Source organism: Schistocerca nitens, chromosome 4 (genome assembly GCF_023898315.1).
Source record: "Schistocerca nitens isolate TAMUIC-IGC-003100 chromosome 4, iqSchNite1.1, whole genome shotgun sequence".
Taxonomy (NCBI): domain Eukaryota; kingdom Metazoa; phylum Arthropoda; class Insecta; order Orthoptera; family Acrididae; genus Schistocerca; species Schistocerca nitens.
In genome coordinates, this window is record NC_064617.1 from 116,763,312 (window position 1) to 116,788,336 (window position 25,025).

At 37.1% G+C, this 25,025-nt stretch overlaps 3 non-coding genes across 3 annotated transcripts; all 3 read right to left on the minus strand.

The window, feature by feature from the left end:
- Positions 1 to 4,923: 4,923 nt before the first annotated feature.
- LOC126254339 (U1 spliceosomal RNA) lies at positions 4,924 to 5,086 on the minus strand. Its single transcript, XR_007546049.1, has one exon. It is a non-coding gene; the product is annotated as a U1 spliceosomal RNA (small nuclear RNA).
- A 6,059-nt stretch (positions 5,087 to 11,145) lies between these two features.
- Positions 11,146 to 11,308, minus strand: LOC126254340 (U1 spliceosomal RNA). The gene has a single exon (XR_007546050.1). It is a non-coding gene; the product is annotated as a U1 spliceosomal RNA (small nuclear RNA).
- Positions 11,309 to 17,298: 5,990 nt separating this feature from the next.
- LOC126254341 (U1 spliceosomal RNA) lies at positions 17,299 to 17,461 on the minus strand. The gene has a single exon (XR_007546051.1). It is a non-coding gene; the product is annotated as a U1 spliceosomal RNA (small nuclear RNA).
- Positions 17,462 to 25,025: the final 7,564 nt, after the last annotated feature.

The window sequence follows — 25,025 nt, forward strand, 5'->3', positions numbered from 1 at the left end:
GAATATCCTCTGAAAATTTTTATAAGATTCATGCATTAGACACAAACTTATGATGTGAGTCCAATTTGTAAAAAGGTGAAATGATAAAAACAGCGTTAAAGTTTGTAAAATGCTTTAGTGTACCCTATGATGTCTTCTATGAACTAAAATTCCCTGGTTAATATTATATTCCATGATCTTATTGATTCTTTGCTTCATTCTGTGCTTTCAGTTTCTTTCGCATTTTCCTTGCCACCTTGGTCAATCATTCTGAACATATTTTTCTCTGTTTTGGTGAGTTTAATCTTCACATGTATTCCCTTTTCAAAAATTGTACCATGTTTTGGTCCACAGGTATTTTAAGTCTGTTAGTTACTTTTAATTTGCCATTGATTCCATTGCTGAAAGTAGTCACAGAATCATAGGTTTATATTTGCACTATTCGTCTCGCAGAAAACCAGTCTCCAGACATGTCTTACAAATTTTGGAATTTAATGACTCAATCATTTTGTGTGAAACCATCCACAAAAGTGAAACTGACAGTTAAGTTAGGAACTACTTGACGGAGTGTGTCTGGAGTGTTCAGCACACACGCACCAACATACATTTTTCTCTGTAAGAGATAGAAAGATTTTGTGTTGCAATCTTCACTTGTGTAAGGCTAAATAAACGAAGAATTTTTTGGGACAGATTTTGAAAACTGGTTTTTGGAGCCCAGCTAACCGTGTCCACCCTCTTATAACTCAACAGTATTTTTCAAAGATATTTAAGTCTATACTAGCTGGAATTGCTCAAAGAGAACCCATCAGCAATCAGAGAAGAATTACTCATCTTAATTCGCCATTGGCCTTGTGTATAGCAAAACAGGCCTGATGCCTTGCACCCAATATAGATATACTTAATGGCATGGACAATTACAGACATTTATCCCACCACAGTAATTTTTACAGAAAGTTAATAGTATGTTGGACGAAGTTTCTTCAGAATTCTTGGTCTCAAATGGATTGCAACTTGGAGTAATTTTTTAAGACTTGAAGACATTAATGGAGGAATATGAGAATACATGAGTATATCTTCTTTTTGCTTCGCAAGTTCAGAAGGTTTGATGAAGAATGAGCAGTATACAGTTTCTCAGCAGGAAAGACACAGTCATGTACTAGATCTGGACATTGGTTGAGAAAGGATTAGAGACTGAAAACTGTTTTAGGTGCTTAGGAGCTACCTAACATTCAAAACTGTAAAAGTATTCGTGGTATAAACAAGGTTGCTGAGTGCAAATATACAATGAGTCGATTAAATCGTGTATTCTAGATATGCCCTTGAGAGGTAGTTCACTCTCACGCTGAGCAGTGGGCAACCGGCTGCCTCATGATGATATTATGGTGTGGAAAGGTAGGATGAGTGAGTGCAAGACAGGGACAGGAGGCTTCAAAACAAGGCAACTTTGCAACGAGTCTTAGCTCTACGGCTGTTAATGTCATGTTCTATGGAGATGTATTGTTTCGTGGTGGCTCATTAACAGGTAACGTGGTAACTTTATTTTCTAAGGCTGGTTTAATAATGAGAAATGGAAGTGAAATGAAACATATCTTAATATTTTTGTGTAGTGGCCATAAGACGGAGCAGCTACGGGCCAAAAATGATGTTTCTTACGAACCATGCAGCAATATGATGAATACCATTTTAGGACGACACTTCTCAATATGATGGAACCATGCTGGTAACATTAAGGCCAATATTATAAAAAAAGGATTATGAAATTAATATGTGTTGCAGCATTATGACACTTTTTTACTCAGATAATTGGTTTGGTTCAAGTCCTACACAACTTGAGACCAAATAAGTAAAAGGCATGTTAAGTGTGATGATACATAATTATTTAAATTACCACATTGCGTGTTCAGCCAGCACAATGTAGCTGCCCAGGTGTGTGTGTGAGAGAGATTACTCCAGCTCATTAAAGAATTTGCCCTAAAGCTATCAAAGTTTCCTTTTTTTTCACCTGACGATGATTCAATCCTCCTACTGTATGATGGCTTATCTTCTTACTCCTAAATTATTTAAACTAACATTTACAAACAAATAAAAAACATGTTTGTGGTACCATAATAATTCAAGAGGAACAATTAATTTGCAGTTTCTTGTTTTACATCCAAGACTGAATAATATATACAGAGTAAATGTGGCTTGATTTACAAAAGAGTGGAAGAATACACATTACAGAATAATCAGGAGTAAAAGTGGCTGGATTTACAGAGGAGTGGAAGGATTCACACTATGCAATAATTAGTAAGAGTCACTCTGTGTGTGTGTGTGTGTCATAAGCCCTTGATGAACTGAGAGGTGGTTATGATTCAGTTGTCAGGGCTTTTTTTTCCTTTCAGTATGTCAAGTTTTCATACAACTGTTGTATTTGGTCGATGTAATGCTGAGTTAGATAAGGTTGTCCCCCACTGTAAGTAAGTGGACAATTGAACTCCTTGCATGCTGCTTACATGAAAACTCGAAGGTTGTTTCTTTAAGACTGATGTTTGCCCTTGAAAGGCTTCATTATTGTACAGAATAGGACGTTAGAATAGTCACACCGACGATTCTGAAGGCTCACTGTAGAATACATATCGAATATCGCAATGTTGATGTGTATGTCAGGCGTTGTGAAATGGACAGGACCACCACAACAAGAAGGTGAGACGATATAGATGATTTATTAACTGATTAACATTACATCTGCGAGCTGTATAAATGCACTGACATGGCAGCAATATTGTTTAGTGTAACTATAAAAAAGCTTTATATGTAATTTCACTCAGTGTTATATGAACACTATTACATGCATACTGTCATGAAGTATCTTCAAATCGTTATTTCATACCAATATTACGGGAAGAGAAGGGGCAGCAGATGAGATGGCACCGTTTGGCTTATTTATTTACCTTAATTATCCAGTGATCATCTAACAATGATATAGGAATTGTCAAGGTAGTACAGTGCACATCAATAGCTCGAAATAGGCGCAGAATATATAACATGTTTTAGAAGGACAGGAACAGGTGGTCATGAGGATAGGAGAGTAGTCAGCCATGGCCTTGATTAGAAAACCATCTCGGCATTCGCCTGAGTTATTTAGTACAACAAAAGAATACAAACATCAGAGTGGCCCGACAGAGTAACACCATCCTCCCAAATATGAGATCAGTGTGCAGTAGAACTGATGGGTAAGGACATATAGGATGCAAGGGGCATTAGATGGAATGAGATAAAATAAAATGAGAAAATTGTCTCTGTACCTGAGTTGTTTAAAGACGTCTAATGGAAGCTGAACAGAAAAATTAAAATGAAGGATATGTATTTGAAAGAGAGTCTTGCAAAAGGTGAAGCTTTTACTAACATTAAACGGAATTCCAGTGGAGCTGAGGTAAAGACTAGCTAAATCTTATGTCTGAAGTGTAGTGTTGTACAGGAGCGAATAATGGACAGGAAAAATGAAATATAATATGAGTTGTCTGAAAAAGGAGTATATTTAGAAAGTTTCGAAATGTAACTATGGAGAAGAAAGTTTTCAGGTAAAGTGGGGTGACATATTTAAGCCTGGAGAAGTAAGGAAGACAATAGGGGAAGAAAGATGATAATTGTAAGCTATCAGAACAAGGAAAAAATCTAGATGGGGCATTTACTGCATAGAAATTGCTTGCATCAAGGAGTTATGGGGGGAATAATGAAAGAAATGAGAGGAAGAGCATTGGAATGATGAAGACATTACAAGTGAGCGACAGATAAGGGAGATTCTTACATCTGACAAGAAGGAGAGCATTTTGTAGACTGTTCCTTATAATACAACTATGTTCATAAAAGTATCTTTAAGAGTGAACCCCCACCTCCTCCTGTTCCTCCAACATCTCCGCATCCTTTACATTGTTCGCAGGCTTGATCCCCCCCACCCTCTGGTTTCCTCCTTCCTCTCCACCCCCCGCCCGTTGCCGCGCCTCTATCGCTGTATCCCTCCCTCTCTCCACCTCCATACCCTCCATCTCCTTCATCAGGGCAATTTCCAACGCCTCCCCCTCCCGGATGACGAACTTCGCCGTGACATCTACCCTTCCTTCCAACTATAACCTGGCCTTGTCCCCCCCCCTCCCCAGGGCCCCTTTCCCTCTTTCCTCCTTCTCCCAGAGCGGATTTTCCTCTGTCCACCCCTCCCCTGAGACCCTGCACCCCATACTTGCCTCTCTCCTTCCCACATCCCTTCCTCCCTGGCCCTCTTCCACGCGCCCCCCGGTCACCTCCCCCATCTGTTCCCCTCCCTCCCTTCTTCAGGTCTCCCTCATCTCCTAGCGCCTGGCAGATCCTCTGTGTTGCTCTTCATCAGTGTGCCACATCAGTGTTGTTTAGTGCTGTTTCTCGTGTGCGTCAAGAGGTGTGATTTTAATTGTGTCCTGCCTTGAGGTTCGCCGTCAGTGTTACATTATGTGCTATGCCTTACGTCGCTAACTTTATGCTCCAGTCATACTGTGCCTCGTGTTCTTTTAACCGTCGCAGTGTGTGGCTTTTTGTGTGTGCTACTTTTAAACAGTTTTTTATCTCCATTTTAGTCTCCCCGTTTTTCTTTTTTTTTTTTTTTTTTTTTTTTTTGCCTTCCATGATGTTCCCCTTTTTTATATCTATGTTCACCTTATTCTCTCCTTTGCTGTTTTTAACTGTCTTCTGTTGTTTTGTTCTATGTCTTTCGGCTGAAGAGCAGCGCCTATGCTGCTGCCAGCCCGCCCCGATGGGGAATTGAAATACAATAAAGGAAAAAAAAAAAAAAAAAAAAGAGTGAAAATCTTTTTGTTGTGTGTATCTTCGACTCAGCTCCCACAATATGGCAGGAACTTTGGTTCTAAAAATTGTTACATTCCGTTGGGGATCTACCATGATATGCATTTAACTATGTTTATTTGATATTAGACCGGGTCTGCGCGAACGCAGTCCCGACTACCAAAAATTATGCACCCGAGTTACCCACATTAGGGGTAATCGCAGGTGTCAGCCCAACCGAAGTGCAATGGAAGAGCCTCGTCCTGGAGGAACCGCCTTCATGATCACGGTATCCCCTGTGCCAGGTAAGTATGCTTTGACGCCCAGAAACTCGCTCCTTTATGTCATACAGAGCGCATTACAACAATCGAGTGCATATCACTGTACACGTTATGTGTGGGCAGTTGTGCAATACATCGAGCCCAAAACGCTAGTAAAATGCTTATATTTTGCGACTAAACTCTCCCATATTGTCAGTGGTGTCATCAAAGCTCTTTAAGACGGCATTTGACGAAACGGTGCTTACACAGGCCCTAGCTGTTTGGTCTAATTGGGCTGCGTAGTTCCATTCAGCGACAGCAGATGGCTCCCAAACCGAGGGATGCGCGCGCACGAGACATCAGCTGCTCCCAGCATGCGTTGTGGGCACAGTTAGGTTAGAGTTCTGTCTTCACCAAGCCAGACACATTGCGGTACTTTCTTAGAAAGTAAAATAGGCGTTCTTTATGGCTGTGTATAACAAATAGATTGTACCTGTCCTTTCTGTATGACACAGCGTCGTATTCCGCATCGTTTCCTTTTAGTTTTGCGACTAAAAGGGCACAAGTTGGTACGAACTATAATGGTAGTAGCCTGCGAAGAGTAATTCTTTAGGATATTTTTTAAAATTCTGTTGAGACAACTGTTCCTGTCAACCAATCACGCTGATCGATGTCGAAAGGCAATGCACTGGTCGGATAAAAACGGAAAATTTTCTCGAAAAACTTCTGTCGCATTTGGTATGTTAATATGTAGAAAACTTTGACTAACATTTGCAGCAATGCGATAAAGTGTGATGTGTCAATTTTCTGTTACAATCATCCCGTGAATGTCGACCTTGTCAATATTTAGAATTTATTTGCGAAAAGAATCTCTCTTTGGACGTGTTCTTATTACATATTTACTGTATGTATGTTTGTAGCCTACTGCGAGTGTTTGCAGCTGTCGATGTGTTGATGAACAGAAAAACTATCCTGCATATAATTAAGGTTTACCTTACCATATGCCATTGTTCATAAAATAAGTGTATATATGCAACAAAACAGAGATGTTAGGAGTTTCGGTGTTCGTTAGTATGGTTACATATGTACAAAGTAAGATACTTTAAAACATAAACATCCTTTAGAGATAAACCAGCCAATTACCCCTTATGAAACGATTATTTCTATATTCCAAGTTTGTGAAGAAAAATAAAGACAATTTCATTTATATAAAACTTAACAGTATACAAATTACATAGTATATTCATTTTCATGTTCACAACTATATTAATGTAAAACTAAAATTGATTATAAAAGATACAATCTAGTTTTCTTTCCTAGAGCAAAGAATAAATAAACAAAAGGGGCATTTCTGTTGAGAGTAAGCAAGGTTGACTGGAGGATAAATATGATGACCATGTGCTCACTGTATACTAATTGATAAGAATTATCCTGTGATTCTTTGATTCTAGTCGAAAAAGTTCAACACGAACAATGTCACTTCCAATATTTTAACATATCACCTCCTTCCCACTGCCTCTTCAGGGAGTGAAACATCCTGGGTATGTTACTGATTAAATTAACTAACCCAGAAACTAATAATTTTATCTGTGTACATTGATTTCTTATCTTCACAGAGATGTTGATGATCCTAGACCCTCCAAGGTGGTGATTAATTTGTTTTATGTAATGAGGTTCCTATCACCAGGAATCTTTTAAGAGGGTAGGTGCAGTTATTACACAGTAAAGTTAGGTTACGTTCTAGCTTTGTTCCTCAGAAAATGTGAGAGGTAATTCCATGAGGAGAAAGATGCATACAGGCAGCCAGGAAGACATGCACTTGTCTAAATAACTAGTTTGCAAATATCATAAATAACAATTAAATATCACCGTGCTAAAATGTTGATTTTCATGGTTTTCTTGATAACTCAAGACGAAATAAACTTTTTATGTTTATTAAAATTGGAGTTTATTGTTATAAAACATAGATAGATATTCACTAGGTCGTCACAACACTCCATGTAGAAACTGATATATAATGAGTGGAGTTACTGAAACCCTTTCTGTACCATTTTTACTTGATAAAAAATGTATAACTTAAAATTTTTTAGTTATCAACAGAAATTGTGATGTGTGTTGTAAACCATCATAAGTAGAATATCCTCTGAAAATTTTTATAAGATTCATGCATTAGACACAAACTTATGATGTGAGTCCAATTTGTAAAAAGGTGAAATGATAAAAACAGCGTTAAAGTTTGTAAAATGCTTTAGTGTACCCTATGATGTCTTCTATGAACTAAAATTCCCTGGTTAATATTATATTCCATGATCTTATTGATTCTTTGCTTCATTCTGTGCTTTCAGTTTCTTTCGCATTTTCCTTGCCACCTTGGTCAATCATTCTGAACATATTTTTCTCTGTTTTGGTGAGTTTAATCTTCACATGTATTCCCTTTTCAAAAATTGTACCATGTTTTGGTCCACAGGTATTTTAAGTCTGTTAGTTACTTTTAATTTGCCATTGATTCCATTGCTGAAAGTAGTCACAGAATCATAGGTTTATATTTGCACTATTCGTCTCGCAGAAAACCAGTCTCCAGACATGTCTTACAAATTTTGGAATTTAATGACTCAATCATTTTGTGTGAAACCATCCACAAAAGTGAAACTGACAGTTAAGTTAGGAACTACTTGACGGAGTGTGTCTGGAGTGTTCAGCACACACGCACCAACATACATTTTTCTCTGTAAGAGATAGAAAGATTTTGTGTTGCAATCTTCACTTGTGTAAGGCTAAATAAACGAAGAATTTTTTGGGACAGATTTTGAAAACTGGTTTTTGGAGCCCAGCTAACCGTGTCCACCCTCTTATAACTCAACAGTATTTTTCAAAGATATTTAAGTCTATACTAGCTGGAATTGCTCAAAGAGAACCCATCAGCAATCAGAGAAGAATTACTCATCTTAATTCGCCATTGGCCTTGTGTATAGCAAAACAGGCCTGATGCCTTGCACCCAATATAGATATACTTAATGGCATGGACAATTACAGACATTTATCCCACCACAGTAATTTTTACAGAAAGTTAATAGTATGTTGGACGAAGTTTCTTCAGAATTCTTGGTCTCAAATGGATTGCAACTTGGAGTAATTTTTTAAGACTTGAAGACATTAATGGAGGAATATGAGAATACATGAGTATATCTTCTTTTTGCTTCGCAAGTTCAGAAGGTTTGATGAAGAATGAGCAGTATACAGTTTCTCAGCAGGAAAGACACAGTCATGTACTAGATCTGGACATTGGTTGAGAAAGGATTAGAGACTGAAAACTGTTTTAGGTGCTTAGGAGCTACCTAACATTCAAAACTGTAAAAGTATTCGTGGTATAAACAAGGTTGCTGAGTGCAAATATACAATGAGTCGATTAAATCGTGTATTCTAGATATGCCCTTGAGAGGTAGTTCACTCTCACGCTGAGCAGTGGGCAACCGGCTGCCTCATGATGATATTATGGTGTGGAAAGGTAGGATGAGTGAGTGCAAGACAGGGACAGGAGGCTTCAAAACAAGGCAACTTTGCAACGAGTCTTAGCTCTACGGCTGTTAATGTCATGTTCTATGGAGATGTATTGTTTCGTGGTGGCTCATTAACAGGTAACGTGGTAACTTTATTTTCTAAGGCTGGTTTAATAATGAGAAATGGAAGTGAAATGAAACATATCTTAATATTTTTGTGTAGTGGCCATAAGACGGAGCAGCTACGGGCCAAAAATGATGTTTCTTACGAACCATGCAGCAATATGATGAATACCATTTTAGGACGACACTTCTCAATATGATGGAACCATGCTGGTAACATTAAGGCCAATATTATAAAAAAAGGATTATGAAATTAATATGTGTTGCAGCATTATGACACTTTTTTACTCAGATAATTGGTTTGGTTCAAGTCCTACACAACTTGAGACCAAATAAGTAAAAGGCATGTTAAGTGTGATGATACATAATTATTTAAATTACCACATTGCGTGTTCAGCCAGCACAATGTAGCTGCCCAGGTGTGTGTGTGAGAGAGATTACTCCAGCTCATTAAAGAATTTGCCCTAAAGCTATCAAAGTTTCCTTTTTTTTCACCTGACGATGATTCAATCCTCCTACTGTATGATGGCTTATCTTCTTACTCCTAAATTATTTAAACTAACATTTACAAACAAATAAAAAACATGTTTGTGGTACCATAATAATTCAAGAGGAACAATTAATTTGCAGTTTCTTGTTTTACATCCAAGACTGAATAATATATACAGAGTAAATGTGGCTTGATTTACAAAAGAGTGGAAGAATACACATTACAGAATAATCAGGAGTAAAAGTGGCTGGATTTACAGAGGAGTGGAAGGATTCACACTATGCAATAATTAGTAAGAGTCACTCTGTGTGTGTGTGTGTGTCATAAGCCCTTGATGAACTGAGAGGTGGTTATGACTCAGTTGTCAGGGCTTTTTTTTCCTTTCAGTATGTCAAGTTTTCATACAACTGTTGTATTTGGTCGATGTAATGCTGAGTTAGATAAGGTTGTCCCCCACTGTAAGTAAGTGGACAATTGAACTCCTTGCATGCTGCTTACATGAAAACTCGAAGGTTGTTTCTTTAAGACTGATGTTTGCCCTTGAAAGGCTTCATTATTGTACAGAATAGGACGTTAGAATAGTCACACCGACGATTCTGAAGGCTCACTGTAGAATACATATCGAATATCGCAATGTTGATGTGTATGTCAGGCGTTGTGAAATGGACAGGACCACCACAACAAGAAGGTGAGACGATATAGATGATTTATTAACTGATTAACATTACATCTGCGAGCTGTATAAATGCACTGACATGGCAGCAATATTGTTTAGTGTAACTATAAAAAAGCTTTATATGTAATTTCACTCAGTGTTATATGAACACTATTACATGCATACTGTCATGAAGTATCTTCAAATCGTTATTTCATACCAATATTACGGGAAGAGAAGGGGCAGCAGATGAGATGGCACCGTTTGGCTTATTTATTTACCTTAATTATCCAGTGATCATCTAACAATGATATAGGAATTGTCAAGGTAGTACAGTGCACATCAATAGCTCGAAATAGGCGCAGAATATATAACATGTTTTAGAAGGACAGGAACAGGTGGTCATGAGGATAGGAGAGTAGTCAGCCATGGCCTTGATTAGAAAACCATCTCGGCATTCGCCTGAGTTATTTAGTACAACAAAAGAATACAAACATCAGAGTGGCCCGACAGAGTAACACCATCCTCCCAAATATGAGATCAGTGTGCAGTAGAACTGATGGGTAAGGACATATAGGATGCAAGGGGCATTAGATGGAATGAGATAAAATAAAATGAGAAAATTGTCTCTGTACCTGAGTTGTTTAAAGACGTCTAATGGAAGCTGAACAGAAAAATTAAAATGAAGGATATGTATTTGAAAGAGAGTCTTGCAAAAGGTGAAGCTTTTACTAACATTAAACGGAATTCCAGTGGAGCTGAGGTAAAGACTAGATAAATCTTATGTCTGAAGTGTAGTGTTGTACAGGAGCGAATAATGGACAGGAAAAATGAAATATAATATGAGTTGTCTGAAAAAGGAGTATATTTAGAAAGTTTCGAAATGTAACTATGGAGAAGAAAGTTTTCAGGTAAAGTGGGGTGACATATTTAAGCCTGGAGAAGTAAGGAAGACAATAGGGGAAGAAAGATGATAATTGTAAGCTATCAGAACAAGGAAAAAATCTAGATGGGGCATTTACTGCATAGAAATTGCTTGCATCAAGGAGTTATGGGGGGAATAATGAAAGAAATGAGAGGAAGAGCATTGGAATGATGAAGACATTACAAGTGAGCGACAGATAAGGGAGATTCTTACATCTGACAAGAAGGAGAGCATTTTGTAGACTGTTCCTTATAATACAACTATGTTCATAAAAGTATCTTTAAGAGTGAAAATCTTTTTGTTGTGTGTATCTTCGACTCAGCTCCCACAATATGGCAGGTAGGAACTTTGGTTCTAAAAATTGTTACATTCCGTTGGGGATCTACCATGATATGCATTTAACTATGTTTATTTGATATTAGACCGGGTCTGCGCGAACGCAGTCCCGACTATCAAAAATTATGCACCCGAGTTACCCACATTAGGGGTAATCGCAGGTGTCAGCCCAACCGAAGTGCAATGGAAGAGCCTCGTCCTGGAGGAACCGCCTTCATGATCACGGTATCCCCTGTGCCAGGTAAGTATGCTTTGACGCCCAGAAACTCGCTCCTTTATGTCATACAGAGCGCATTACAACAATCGAGTGCATATCACTGTACACGTTATGTGTGGGCAGTTGTGCAATACATCGAGCCCAAAACGCTAGTAAAATGCTTATATTTTGCGACTAAACTCTCCCATATTGTCAGTGGTGTCATCAAAGCTCTTTAAGACGGCATTTGACGAAACGGTGCTTACACAGGCCCTAGCTGTTTGGTCTAATTGGGCTGCGTAGTTCCATTCAGCGACAGCAGATGGCTCCCAAACCGAGGGATGCGCGCGCACGAGACATCAGCTGCTCCCAGCATGCGTTGTGGGCACAGTTAGGTTAGAGTTCTGTCTTCACCAAGCCAGACACATTGCGGTACTTTCTTAGAAAGTAAAATAGGCGTTCTTTATGGCTGTGTATAACAAATAGATTGTACCTGTCCTTTCTGTATGACACAGCGTCGTATTCCGCATCGTTTCCTTTTAGTTTTGCGACTAAAAGGGCACAAGTTGGTACGAACTATAATGGTAGTAGCCTGCGAAGAGTAATTCTTTAGGATATTTTTTAAAATTCTGTTGAGACAACTGTTCCTGTCAACCAATCACGCTGATCGATGTCGAAAGGCAATGCACTGGTCGGATAAAAACGGAAAATTTTCTCGAAAAACTTCTGTCGCATTTGGTATGTTAATATGTAGAAAACTTTGACTAACATTTGCAGCAATGCGATAAAGTGTGATGTGTCAATTTTCTGTTACAATCATCCCGTGAATGTCGACCTTGTCAATATTTAGAATTTATTTGCGAAAAGAATCTCTCTTTGGACGTGTTCTTATTACATATTTACTGTATGTATGTTTGTAGCCTACTGCGAGTGTTTGCAGCTGTCGATGTGTTGATGAACAGAAAAACTATCCTGCATATAATTAAGGTTTACCTTACCATATGCCATTGTTCATAAAATAAGTGTATATATGCAACAAAACAGAGATGTTAGGAGTTTCGGTGTTCGTTAGTATGGTTACATATGTACAAAGTAAGATACTTTAAAACATAAACATCCTTTAGAGATAAACCAGCCAATTACCCCTTATGAAACGATTATTTCTATATTCCAAGTTTGTGAAGAAAAATAAAGACAATTTCATTTATATAAAACTTAACAGTATACAAATTACATAGTATATTCATTTTCATGTTCACAACTATATTAATGTAAAACTAAAATTGATTATAAAAGATACAATCTAGTTTTCTTTCCTAGAGCAAAGAATAAATAAACAAAAGGGGCATTTCTGTTGAGAGTAAGCAAGGTTGACTGGAGGATAAATATGATGACCATGTGCTCACTGTATACTAATTGATAAGAATTATCCTGTGATTCTTTGATTCTAGTCGAAAAAGTTCAACACGAACAATGTCACTTCCAATATTTTAACATATCACCTCCTTCCCACTGCCTCTTCAGGGAGTGAAACATCCTGGGTATGTTACTGATTAAATTAACTAACCCAGAAACTAATAATTTTATCTGTGTACATTGATTTCTTATCTTCACAGAGATGTTGATGATCCTAGACCCTCCAAGGTGGTGATTAATTTGTTTTATGTAATGAGGTTCCTATCACCAGGAATCTTTTAAGAGGGTAGGTGCAGTTATTACACAGTAAAGTTAGGTTACGTTCTAGCTTTGTTCCTCAGAAAATGTGAGAGGTAATTCCATGAGGAGAAAGATGCATACAGGCAGCCAGGAAGACATGCACTTGTCTAAATAACTAGTTTGCAAATATCATAAATAACAATTAAATATCACCGTGCTAAAATGTTGATTTTCATGGTTTTCTTGATAACTCAAGACGAAATAAACTTTTTGTGTTTATTAAAATTGGAGTTTATTGTTATAAAACATAGATAGATATTCACTAGGTCGTCACAACACTCCATGTAGAAACTAATATATAATGAGTGGAGTTACTGAAACCCTTTCTGTACCATTTTTACTTGATAAAAAATGTATAACTTAAATTTTTTTAGTTATCAACAGAAATTGTGATGTGTGTTGTAGACCATCATAAGTAGAATATCCTCTGAAAATTTTTATAAGATTCATGCATTAGACACAAACTTATGATGTGAGTCCAATTTGTAAAAAGGTGAAATGATAAAAACAGCGTTAAAGTTTGTAAAATGCTTTAGTGTACCCTATGATGTCTTCTATGAACTAAAATTCCCTGGTTAATATTATATTCCATGATCTTATTAATTCTTTGCTTCATTCTGTGCTTTCAGTTTCTTTCGCATTTTCCTTGCCACCTTGGTCAATCATTCTGAACATATTTTTCTCTGTTTTGGTGAGTTTAATCTTCACATGTATTCCCTTTTCAAAAATTGTACCATGTTTTGGTCCACAGGTATTTTAAGTCTGTTAGTTACTTTTAATTTGCCATTGATTCCATTGCTGAAAGTAATCACAGAATCATAGGTTTATATTTGCACTATTCGTCTCGCAGAAAACCAGTCTCCAGACATGTCTTACAAATTTTGGAATTTAATGACTCAATCATTTTGTGTGAAACCATCCACAAAAGTGAAACTGACAGTTAAGTTAGGAACTACTTGACGGAGTGTGTCTGGAGTGTTCAGCACACACGCACCAACATACATTTTTCTCTGTAAGAGATAGAAAGATTTTGTGTTGCAATCTTCACTTGTGTAAGGCTAAATAAACGAAGAATTTTTTGGGACAGATTTTGAAAACTGGTTTTTGGAGCCCAGCTAACCGTGTCCACCCTCATAACTCAACAGTATTTTTCAAAGATATTTAAGTCTATACAAGCTGGAATTGCTCAAAGAGAACCCATCAGCAATCAGAGAAGAATTACTCATCTTAATTCGCCATTGGCCTTGTGTATAGCAAAACAGGCCTGATGCCTTGTACCCAATATAGATATACTTAATGGCATGGACAATTACAGACATTTATCCCACCACAGTAATTTTTACAGAAAGTTAATAGTATGCTGGACGAAGTTTCTTCAGAATTCTTTGTCTCAAATGGACTGCAACTTGGTGTAATCTTTTAAGACTTGAAGACATTAATGGAAGAACATGAGAATACATGAGTATATCTTCTTTTTGCTTCGCAAGTTCAGAAGGTTTGATGATGAATGAGCAGTATATAGTTTCTCAGCATGAAAGACACAGTGGTGTACAAGATCTGGACATTGGTTGAGAAAGGATTAGAGACTGAAAACTGTTTTAGGTGAGTAGAAGTTACTTAACCATCTAAACTGTAAAAGTGTTTATGGTAGAAACAAGGTTGCTGAGTGCAAATTTACAACGAGTCGATTAAATCGTGTATTCTAGATCTGTCCTTGTGAGGTAGTTCACTCTCATACTGAGCAGTGGGCAACCGGCTGCCTCATGCCGATAATATGATGTGGAAAGGTAGGATGAGTGAGTGGAAGGCAGGGGCAGGAGGGGTCAAAACAAGGCATGTTCAATAGAGATGTATTGTTTCGTGATGGCTCATTAATGCGTATTATAACAAATTTATATTCTAAGACTGGTGTAGTAGTGAGAAATGGAATTGCAATGATACATATTTTAATATTTTGGTGAAGTGGCGATAAGATGGAGCAGCTAAGGGCGAAAGAAGTTGTTTCTTACGATCCATCCAGGATTATGATGAATACCATTTTAGGACAACACTTCTCAATATCATGGAACCATGCTGCAAACATCAAGGCCAATATTATATAAAAAAGGATTATGTAATTGATATGTGTTGCAGCATAATGACACTTTTTTACTCAGATAATTGGTTTGGTTCAAGTCCTACACAACTTGAGACCAAATAAGTAAGAGGCATGTTAAGTGTGATGATATGTAATTAGCTAAATTAAATTATCACATTGTGTGTTCAGGCACCACAATATAGCTGCCCAAGCGTGTGTGAGAGAGATTACTCCAGTTCATTAAAGAATTTGTCCAAAAGCTAGCAAAGTTTCTTTTCTTTTTTTTGTGCTCCTGTCGATGATTCTATCCTCCTACTGTATGATGGTTTATCTTTTTTACATCTAAGTTGTTTAAAGTGAAATGTACAAACAAATATAAAGAATGTTAGTGGTACCACAATAATTCAAACAGAACGAGTCATTTGCAGGTTCTTGTTCTGCTTTCAAGATTGTATAATATATTGAATCTTTACAAAAGAGTGGAAGAATACACATTACAGAATAATCAGTAGTGAAAGTGGCTGGATACACACTATGTAATAATTAGTAAGAGTCACTCTGTGTGTGTGTGTCATAAGCCTTTGATGAACTGACAGATGGTATTGATTCAGTTGTCAGGGCTTTTCTTCTCTTGACAGTATGTCAGATATTCATAGAAATGTTCTATTTGGTCGATGCACGACGAGTTAGAAATGGTTATCCACCACCGTAAGTAAGTGGACAAGTAAACTCTTTGCATGCTGCTTACATGAAAACTCAAAGGTTGTTTCTTCAAGACTGATGTTTGCCATTGGAATGCTTCATTATTGTACAGAATAGGATGCTAGAATAGTCACACCGACGATTCGGAATTCTCACTGTAGAAACCATATCAGTAAATCGTTACGTGGATGCGTATGTCAGGTGCTGTGAAATGGTCAGGACCACCACAACAATGTGACATGATATGGATGATTTAGTAACTGTTTAACATTACTTCTGCGAGCGGTATAAATGCACTGACATGGCAGCAATATTGTTTAGTGGAACTATAAAAAAGCTTTATATGTAATTTCACTCAGTGTTATATGAACACTATTACATGCATACTGTCATGAAGTATCTTCAAATCGTTATTTCATACCAATATTACGGGAAGAGAAGGGGCAGCAGATGAGATGGCACCGTTTGGCTTATTTATTTACCTTAATTATCCAGTGATCATCTAACAATGATATAGGAATTGTCAAGGTAGTACAGTGCACATCAATAGCTCGAAATAGGCGCAGAATATATAACATGTTTTAGAAGGACAGGAACAGGTGGTCATGAGGATAGGAGAGTAGTCAGCCATGGCCTTGATTAGAAAACCATCTCGGCATTCGCCTGAGTTATTTAGTACAACAAAAGAATACAAACATCAGAGTGGCCCGACAGAGTAACACCATCCTCCCAAATATGAGATCAGTGTGCAGTAGAACTGATGGGTAAGGACATATAGGATGCAAGGGGCATTAGATGGAATGAGATAAAATAAAATGAGAAAATTGTCTCTGTACCTGAGTTGTTTAAAGACGTCTAATGGAAGCTGAACAGAAAAATTAAAATGAAGGATATGTATTTGAAAAAGAGTCTTGCAAAAGGTGAAGCTTTTACTAACATTAAACGGAATTCCAGTGGAGCTGAGGTAAAGATTAGCTAAATCTTATGTCTGAAGTGTAGTGTTGTACAGGAGCGAATAATGGACAGGAAAAATGAAATATAATATGAGTTGTCTGAAAAAGGAGTATATTTAGAAAGTTTCGAAATGTAACTATGGAGAAGAAAGTTTTCAGGTAAAGTGGGGTGACATATTTAAGCCTGGAGAAGTAAGGAAGACAATAGGGGAAGAAAGATGATAATTGTAAGCTATCAGAACAAGGAAAAAATCTAGATGGGGCATTTACTGCATAGAAATTGCTTGCATCAAGGAGTTATGGGGGGAATAATGAAAGAAATGAGAGGAAGAGCATTGGAATGATGAAGACATTACAAGTGAGCGACAGATAAGGGAGATTCTTACATCTGACAAGAAGGAGAGCATTTTGTAGACTGTTCCTTATAATACAACTATGTTCATAAAAGTATCTTTAAGAGTGAAAATCTTTTTGTTGTGTGTATCTTCGACTCAGCTCCCACAATATGGCAGGTAGGAACTTTGGTTCTAAAAATTGTTACATTCCGTTGGGGATCTACCATGATATGCATTTAACTATGTTTATTTGATATTAGACCGGGTCTGCGCGAACGCAGTCCCGACTATCAAAAATTATGCACCCGAGTTACCCACATTAGGGGTAATCGCAGGTGTCAGCCCAACCGAAGTGCAATGGAAGAGCCTCGTCCTGGAGGAACCGCCTTCATGATCACGGTATCCCCTGTGCCAGGTAAGTATGCTTTGACGCCCAGAAACTCGCTCCTTTATGTCATACAGAGCGCATTACAACAATCGAGTGCATATCACTGTACACGTTATGTGTGGGCAGTTGTGCAATACATCGAGCCCAAAACGCTAGTAAAATGCTTATATTTTGCGACTAAACTCTCCCATATTGTCAGTGGTGTCATCAAAGCTCTTTAAGACGGCATTTGACGAAACGGTGCTTACACAGGCCCTAGCTGTTTGGTCTAATTGGGCTGCGTAGTTCCATTCAGCGACAGCAGATGGCTCCCAAACCGAGGGATGCGCGCGCACGAGACATCAGCTGCTCCCAGCATGCGTTGTGGGCACAGTTAGGTTAGAGTTCTGTCTTCACCAAGCCAGACACATTGCGGTACTTTCTTAGAAAGTAAAATAGGCGTTCTTTATGGCTGTGTATAACAAATAGATTGTACCTGTCCTTTCTGTATGACACAGCGTCGTATTCCGCATCGTTTCCTTTTAGTTTTGCGACTAAAAGGGCACAAGTTGGTACGAACTATAATGGTAGTAGCCTGCGAAGAGTAATTCTTTAGGATATTTTTTAAAATTCTGTTGAGACAACTGTTCCTGTCAACCAATCACGCTGATCGATGTCGAAAGGCAATGCACTGGTCGGATAAAAACGGATAATTTTCTCGAAAAACTTCTGTCGCATTTGGTATGTTAATACGTAGAAAACTTTGACTAACATTTGCAGCAATGCGATAAAGAGTTATGTGTCAATTTCCTATTGTTCACAATCATCCCGTGATACCCGACCTTGTCAATATTTAGAATTTATTTGCGAAAAGAATCTCTCTTTGGACGTGTTCTTATTACATATTTACTGTATGTATGTTTGTAGCCTACTGCGAGTGTTTGCAGCTGTCGATGTTTTGATGAACAGAAAAACTATCTTGCATATAATTAAGGTTAACCTTACCATATGCTATTGCAATAAAATAAGTGTATATATGTAACAAAACGGAGATGTTATGAGTTTCAGTGTTTTGTAGTATGGTTGCATATGTAAAAAGTAAGGTACTCTAAAACATAAACATCCTTAAGAGATAAACCAGCCAATTACCCCTTATGAAACGATTATTTCTATATTCCAAGTCTGTGAAGTAAAATAAAAATAATTTCATTTATGTAAAAATTAACAATATACAAATTATATAGTTTATTCATTGTCATGTTCACAACTATATTAATGTAATACTAAAAATGATTGTAAACGATAGAATCTAGTTTCCTTTCCTAGAGCAAAGAATAAATAAACAACAGGGGGATATCAGTTTTGAGAAAGCAAGATTGCCTGGATAAATATGATGACCATGTGCTCACTGTGTACTAATTAATAAGAATTATCCTATGATTCGTTGATTCTAGTCGAAAAAGTCCAACTCTGACGAAGTTACTTCCAATATTTTAAAATGTCTCCTGCTTCCCACTGTCTCATCAGAGAGGAAACATCCTGGGTATGTTACTGATTAAATTAGCTACCCGAGAACTAACCATTTTATCTGTGTATATGAATTCATTATCTTCACTGAGATTTAGATGATCCTAGACCTTCCATTGTCATGATTAATTTTTTTATGTAACGACATTCCCATCATCAGTAATCTTTTAAGAGGGTAGGTGCAGTTATTATACAATAAAGTTAGATTACATTCTAACTTTGTTCCTCAGAAAAGATGAGAGATAATTTCACGAATAAATATGCATACAGTTAACGAGAAAGGCATCCACTTGTAGAAATAACTAGTTTGCAAATATCTTAATTAATTATTAATTATCACCTTACTAAAATGTTAATTTTAATGATTCCTTGAAAACTCAGGAAGAAATAAACGTTTTGTGTTTATTCAAATTGGATTTTATAGCTATAAAACAAACATAGAATATTCGCTAGGTCGTCACTACACTCCATGTAGAAACTGATCTTTAGTGAGTCGAGTCACTTAAACCCTTTCTGTACCATTTTTACATTATTAAAAATGTACAACTTAAAAATGTTTCAATCTTCAGCAGAAATTGCGATGTTGCAGGCCATCATAAGTAGAATATCCTATGAAAATCATTAGATGATTCATGTATTAGTTAGAAATTTATCAGGGAAACTATTTTGTACGAATGTGAAATTATAAAAACAGCGTTTAAGTTTGTAAAATGCTTTAGTGTACACTTTGATGTCTTCTATAAACTTAAATTCCCTGGTGAATACTATATTGTGTTATCTTATCAATTATTTCCTTCATTCTGTGCTTTCAGTCGGTTTCACATATTCCCTGCCTCCTTGGTGTATCATTCTGCCCATCTTTTTGTCTTTTTTGATGATTTTATTCTTCACATGTATTCCTTCTTCAAAAACTGTAATGTGTTTTGGTCCACAGGTATTTTAAGTTTGTTAGTTACTTCTAATTTGTCATTTATTCCATTGCTGAAAGTAATCACAGCATCATAATTTTATATTTACACTACTCTTCTTCTAAAAAACCAGTCTCCAGACATGTCTTCCATATTTTGGTATTTATTGACTGAATCATTTTGTGTGAATCCAACAACACACACTTTAATTTTCTTAAATATTAAATCTGTATTATAGTTTGCATTTGTAGTACGTACTTTAGATTCTGTTGGACTAAAATAGATTTTTACTTTTTTCATAGAAGAAATTGGTGTATGGTTATGATTGTTAGCACTCCCCTGGTAATTACTATGACTGTTTGCATAAAAACAGCCCTATTTCGTTTTATAAGATGCTTTTAGCCCTCCTCCATTCTAAATAAAAAATAATCACCTCAGAAGCCATGTGAAAACACCTATAGAAAGTTGTCTGCACTGTCAATAACACAACACAATTCAAGCAACAAAAACAACAAACAGTTCTAAGGCTAGGTTAGGTTAGGTTAGGCAAACAATCGAAGCACTGAACTACGCCGAACAAGTATGAAAAATTTACAATGCCTTTCTGTGACACAGAATATTAGAAAATGATGCCAAAGTGAAACTGCCAATTAAGTTAGGAACTAATTGATGAAGTGTATGGAGTGTTTGGCAAGCACACGCACACCGGCATACATATTTCTCTGTAAGAGATAGAAAAATTGTGTAAGTCAAAAGAAACGAAGAATTTTTTGGGACAAATTTTCAAAATTGCTTTTTGGAGCCCAGCTAACGATGTCCACCCTCTTAACTCAACAGTATTTTTCAGAGATATTTAAGTTTACACTAGCTGGAATTGCTCAGAGAGAACCAATCACCAATCAGAGAATAATTACTCATCTTAATTCGCCATTGACACTATGTATAATAAGGCAGGCCTTATGTCTTATACCTAATACAGATATACTTAATTACATACGTAATTACTGACATTTATCCCACCACAGTAATTTTTACAGAGAGTGAATAGTATGTTGGATCAAGTTTCTTCAGAATTCTAGGTCTCAAATGGACTGCAACTTGGAGTAATTTCTTAAGACTTGAAGACATTAATGGAAGAACATGAGAATACATGAGTATATCTTCTTTTTACTTCGCAAGTTCAGAAGGTTTGATCATGAATAAGCGCTATACGGTTTTTCAGCAGGAAAGACATAGTTGTGTACAAGATCTGGACATTGTTCCAGTAACGATTAGACTGAAAAGTGTTTTAGGTGTGTAGGAGTCACCTAAGCATCGAAACTGTAAAAGTATTTATGGTAGAAACAAGGTCGCTCAGTGCAAATGTTTAATGAGTCGATTAAATCGTGTGTTCTAGACCTGCCATTGTGAGCTGTCTAGCTCTCATGTTGAGCAGTGAGCAGCCGGCTGGCTTATGGTGATATTACTATGGGGAAAGCTGGGGTGAGTGGAAGGCAGGGGCGGGAGGGTTCAGAACAAGGCAACTTTGCAGCGATAGCTCTACGGCCGTTAATGTCATGTTCTATGGAGATGTACTGTTTCGTGGTAGCTCATTAAAGCCTATCGCTGCAAATTTATTTTCTAAGACTGGTGTAATAATGAGAAATGGAAGTGAAATGAAACACTTCTTTATATTTTGAAGAAACAGGGATAAGCTGAAGCCGCTGCTGGCGAAGCATGTTATTTCTTACGATCCATGCAGCATTATGATGAATGCCATTTTAGGACAATATTTAAATTGACAAATATGTTTCGTTAAAATTATGTGTATATGTCAAACACAGAAACACGGGAAGTCATTTAATATTACTTGTTTTGCTATTCAGTGAAGTATGAATGTTTGGTACCACTCTCTGAGCACGTGTAATTCGATGACATGGTTTTGAGCTGAAGTCTCTCAGAGAATTGCTGCCTTTAGATTTCGTTTTCTTTGTTACGGGAATACGTTGTTCTGACAAGTATGTACACAGATAGTAACATTCGATGTAATCGTAGCTTCAGACTTGTAAAACCTTGGAAATTTGTGTTGAGGAAATAAATGTTGGCGAAATTAATTTATTATAAAACTTACCACGGAACAGTCACACTATATTTTTATTAAGTTCAAATTGTAGCTCAGTTCCACACTGTCAACATCAACTGAAATTCAATGAAACTGCGAAAAGCATCATGGTAACCATCCCGAGGTGCTGTTCATTTGTCGCGTCTTCCTCCAGAGAGTAAAAATATATATTCATTGTGAAAATGTTGGGGAAATTTACCCAGATGTTTATTCATCTGCTGCTGGATGATGAATACTTATTTCCGGCACATCGCTTAACAGTGCTTTCTATATTTTTTGCACCACTTCTTCTCCCTTTTCGTTTTTCAGTCGTCCATAATCGTTTGCACGGAAGATATTGTACTGTCGTTCTAAAATGAATTTTTTCATTGTGTTTAGAGTTTTGCAGCACACATAAGCATTTCAAAACACCATTGCATACTACCATACAGGCATCGTGTACTGATGCGTTGTAAATTGATGTTGATTGGTCTGACCTTCACATTGAAGTTCCTAATCCAGCCATAATAACCCTTAGCCATCCAGGTACAATGTCACTCACAACAACCCAGGCGTTGTCTAGAAGATATCAAGAAGTACATATTACATAGAATTTAAATAATTTGCCTTGGAATATTTAACTGTTTTTTTAATACCTTCAAAAAGAATAAAAACATTGAAACTTCGAAAACAAATTAACGAATAACTAAAAGCATTAACAATCATAAGTGACAAAAATTAAGAATTTGTTTCATACATATATAAAGACAGTGACTTACTATGCGATCCTCGTCCTCAAGGTGTCTTATATTATCTCCAAGCGTATTTCTGGATATTTTCAGCAATTAGCACTATTTTTGCGACCCTTCACACGCTGAGTGATATGTCGCTGTCGGAAGTCGAATTAGTTCTGTAGCATCCTGCTTGCTGTCTTACAGTCCATGAGACAACACGAAACCATATTAAGCCAAGCAAATTAGAATTTTTCTTCCTAAATTTGGTGGAATTTTGGAAACTGTTTTAACCACCCCAGTTGACCTCATATAAGAATAATTTGAGTTTGCCCCGATTTCTGAGTGGAGCTTCAGCCGAAATGAAACAAAAAACACAAAAGCTTCATATTTTTCAGCGTTTTTTTTTTTTTTTTTTTTTTTTTTTACCCAAAGTCCCCCAAAACTAAGCACTTAATCGAAAAAGCTGGGATTCCCAAAAATGTAGAGCCTTAAACTGTGAATCGATGGAGTTCCAAAACTTCGCTATTTGCTCAAATTTTGCAACAGAAAAGGCACACCATAAACCGGGAATTTCTCACACTTTTCGAAAAAGACTCGTTTCATCGCTATAAAACGAGCAGCATTTGAGAATTGGCCAATTTGAAGCAACATGTTTTAGGAGAAAAGTTGTAGAGCATCAGACGTGAAATTTCAAAGAAGAAATCGAGTCCTACCTCTAAAGTGCATAACATCTAAAATCACAATGCACTGCAAAGTCATCCCGAATTTCTCAAAATCGCGTTCGCTTCAGCTCTTCGAGCTTGTCCCATGCCCTGTATCTATGTTTAACTACGTAGGTATGCAGAAAATACAAAACGCTGTTTTTGCAATTTGTTTGATGCCGTTAACGATCCATTTGACTTATAAAAGGCAGAGTTCTATTTCACAGAGAGGCGTGGGAGGCAAAAGAACTATTTTCTTCCACAGGAACGAAGTATGTCGATTATATCAAGCGTTGGTGTTGCAGAAAGTTCGCCATTGTGTTTGATGGATACCCTGATGAAACAAGCGACAGCAGCACGGAATCAGCTGAGCGGCTGCGCAGAATCATCAAAAGAACTGCGCCAATTGTCACATTTAAAGAAAAACGTCGTTAACCATGAAAAAAATTTTTATCTGTCAAGTGAATGAAATAAAGAGAGCCTCATTTGTTTACTAATCGAACAGATTAAAGGTGAGTACTTCAGTATTAATCAACCGCTGAGAACGCAGATACTTCAAATTGTAGCTTCTGATGATGACGTTGCTCGCCGCACTGTGTTGCTAGTGAGGTCAGCGATATTCTTGTGATTCTAACCACTTGAGCCCCATTGGCCCCCAACATTTTTCTATTGAAGCCAGGCAAAGACAGACAAGGCGACATAGTCTACAGAACCCTAAAAGTTCAAATTGTCTCGAGTATTGAAAGACGAAATTCTATTCCTATATGCCTTCAGTGGCTGCGACACGCCTTGATCGTTTAGCGACAGAGGAAAACTGAAACTCTTCACGTCACTGGAGACGAAAAACGACTCACAGAAAACAACAAAGACATTCCGCAACTCCAGTGCTACTGCTGATGTGAGTGTTGACACTGGACAAAAAGTTATAGCAGGTCTAAAAATATTCCAGCTGGTAAATGCTGATTGTAACTTAGATGAGTAATAAAGTTAGTAATTAAACTTTATATGATTTAAATATTATGTAATGATATATAATATTAAAATTATTTAGAAGTCTGGTCGCTAATGCTGTTATTTACATTCCACTCCCTATCTTTTATTCTGTGTAGTTTTAAAGTGTCTGTGAAAACATAAATTTAGTATCTACACTGATTATTTTGAATTCGCTGTAAATGTTGTATGATTGTGAAAGTAACTGTACTGAAAAATAAAACATGACTAGTTTCACATCTATGCGAACCCAATGCAGTACCACCTATGGAATATGAAATAAAATCCGAATTTATGGAAAAAATTTTGAATATTACCGCTACGAAGGGCCACAGTGCGTCAGAGTAAAGTCGGGCGGAGACATCTATCGTTTCGTTCGGTAGTCCAGGGTCCTGACTATTATGCTGCCTGTCTTATGTACGTCATAAATGTTAGCCAAACAGGAGAACATAAACATGAGCCAGTCTCTGATGAGTGGCGACTGGGGTAGGGCGTAGGGAGTTTTGTGTGTTGATGTAACCCGCCATAAGCAGTAAAAGGAAGTTAACATATTATGATTAGACTGTGCGTGTCTTGCTGTGTGATATATCAAGATAAGAACTTGAATTCGTGAAAAACGGTTACTTGTACGGCCTATAGATTCACAAAAAGAAGCGCAGAGTCAGCTATTACTGTCCACA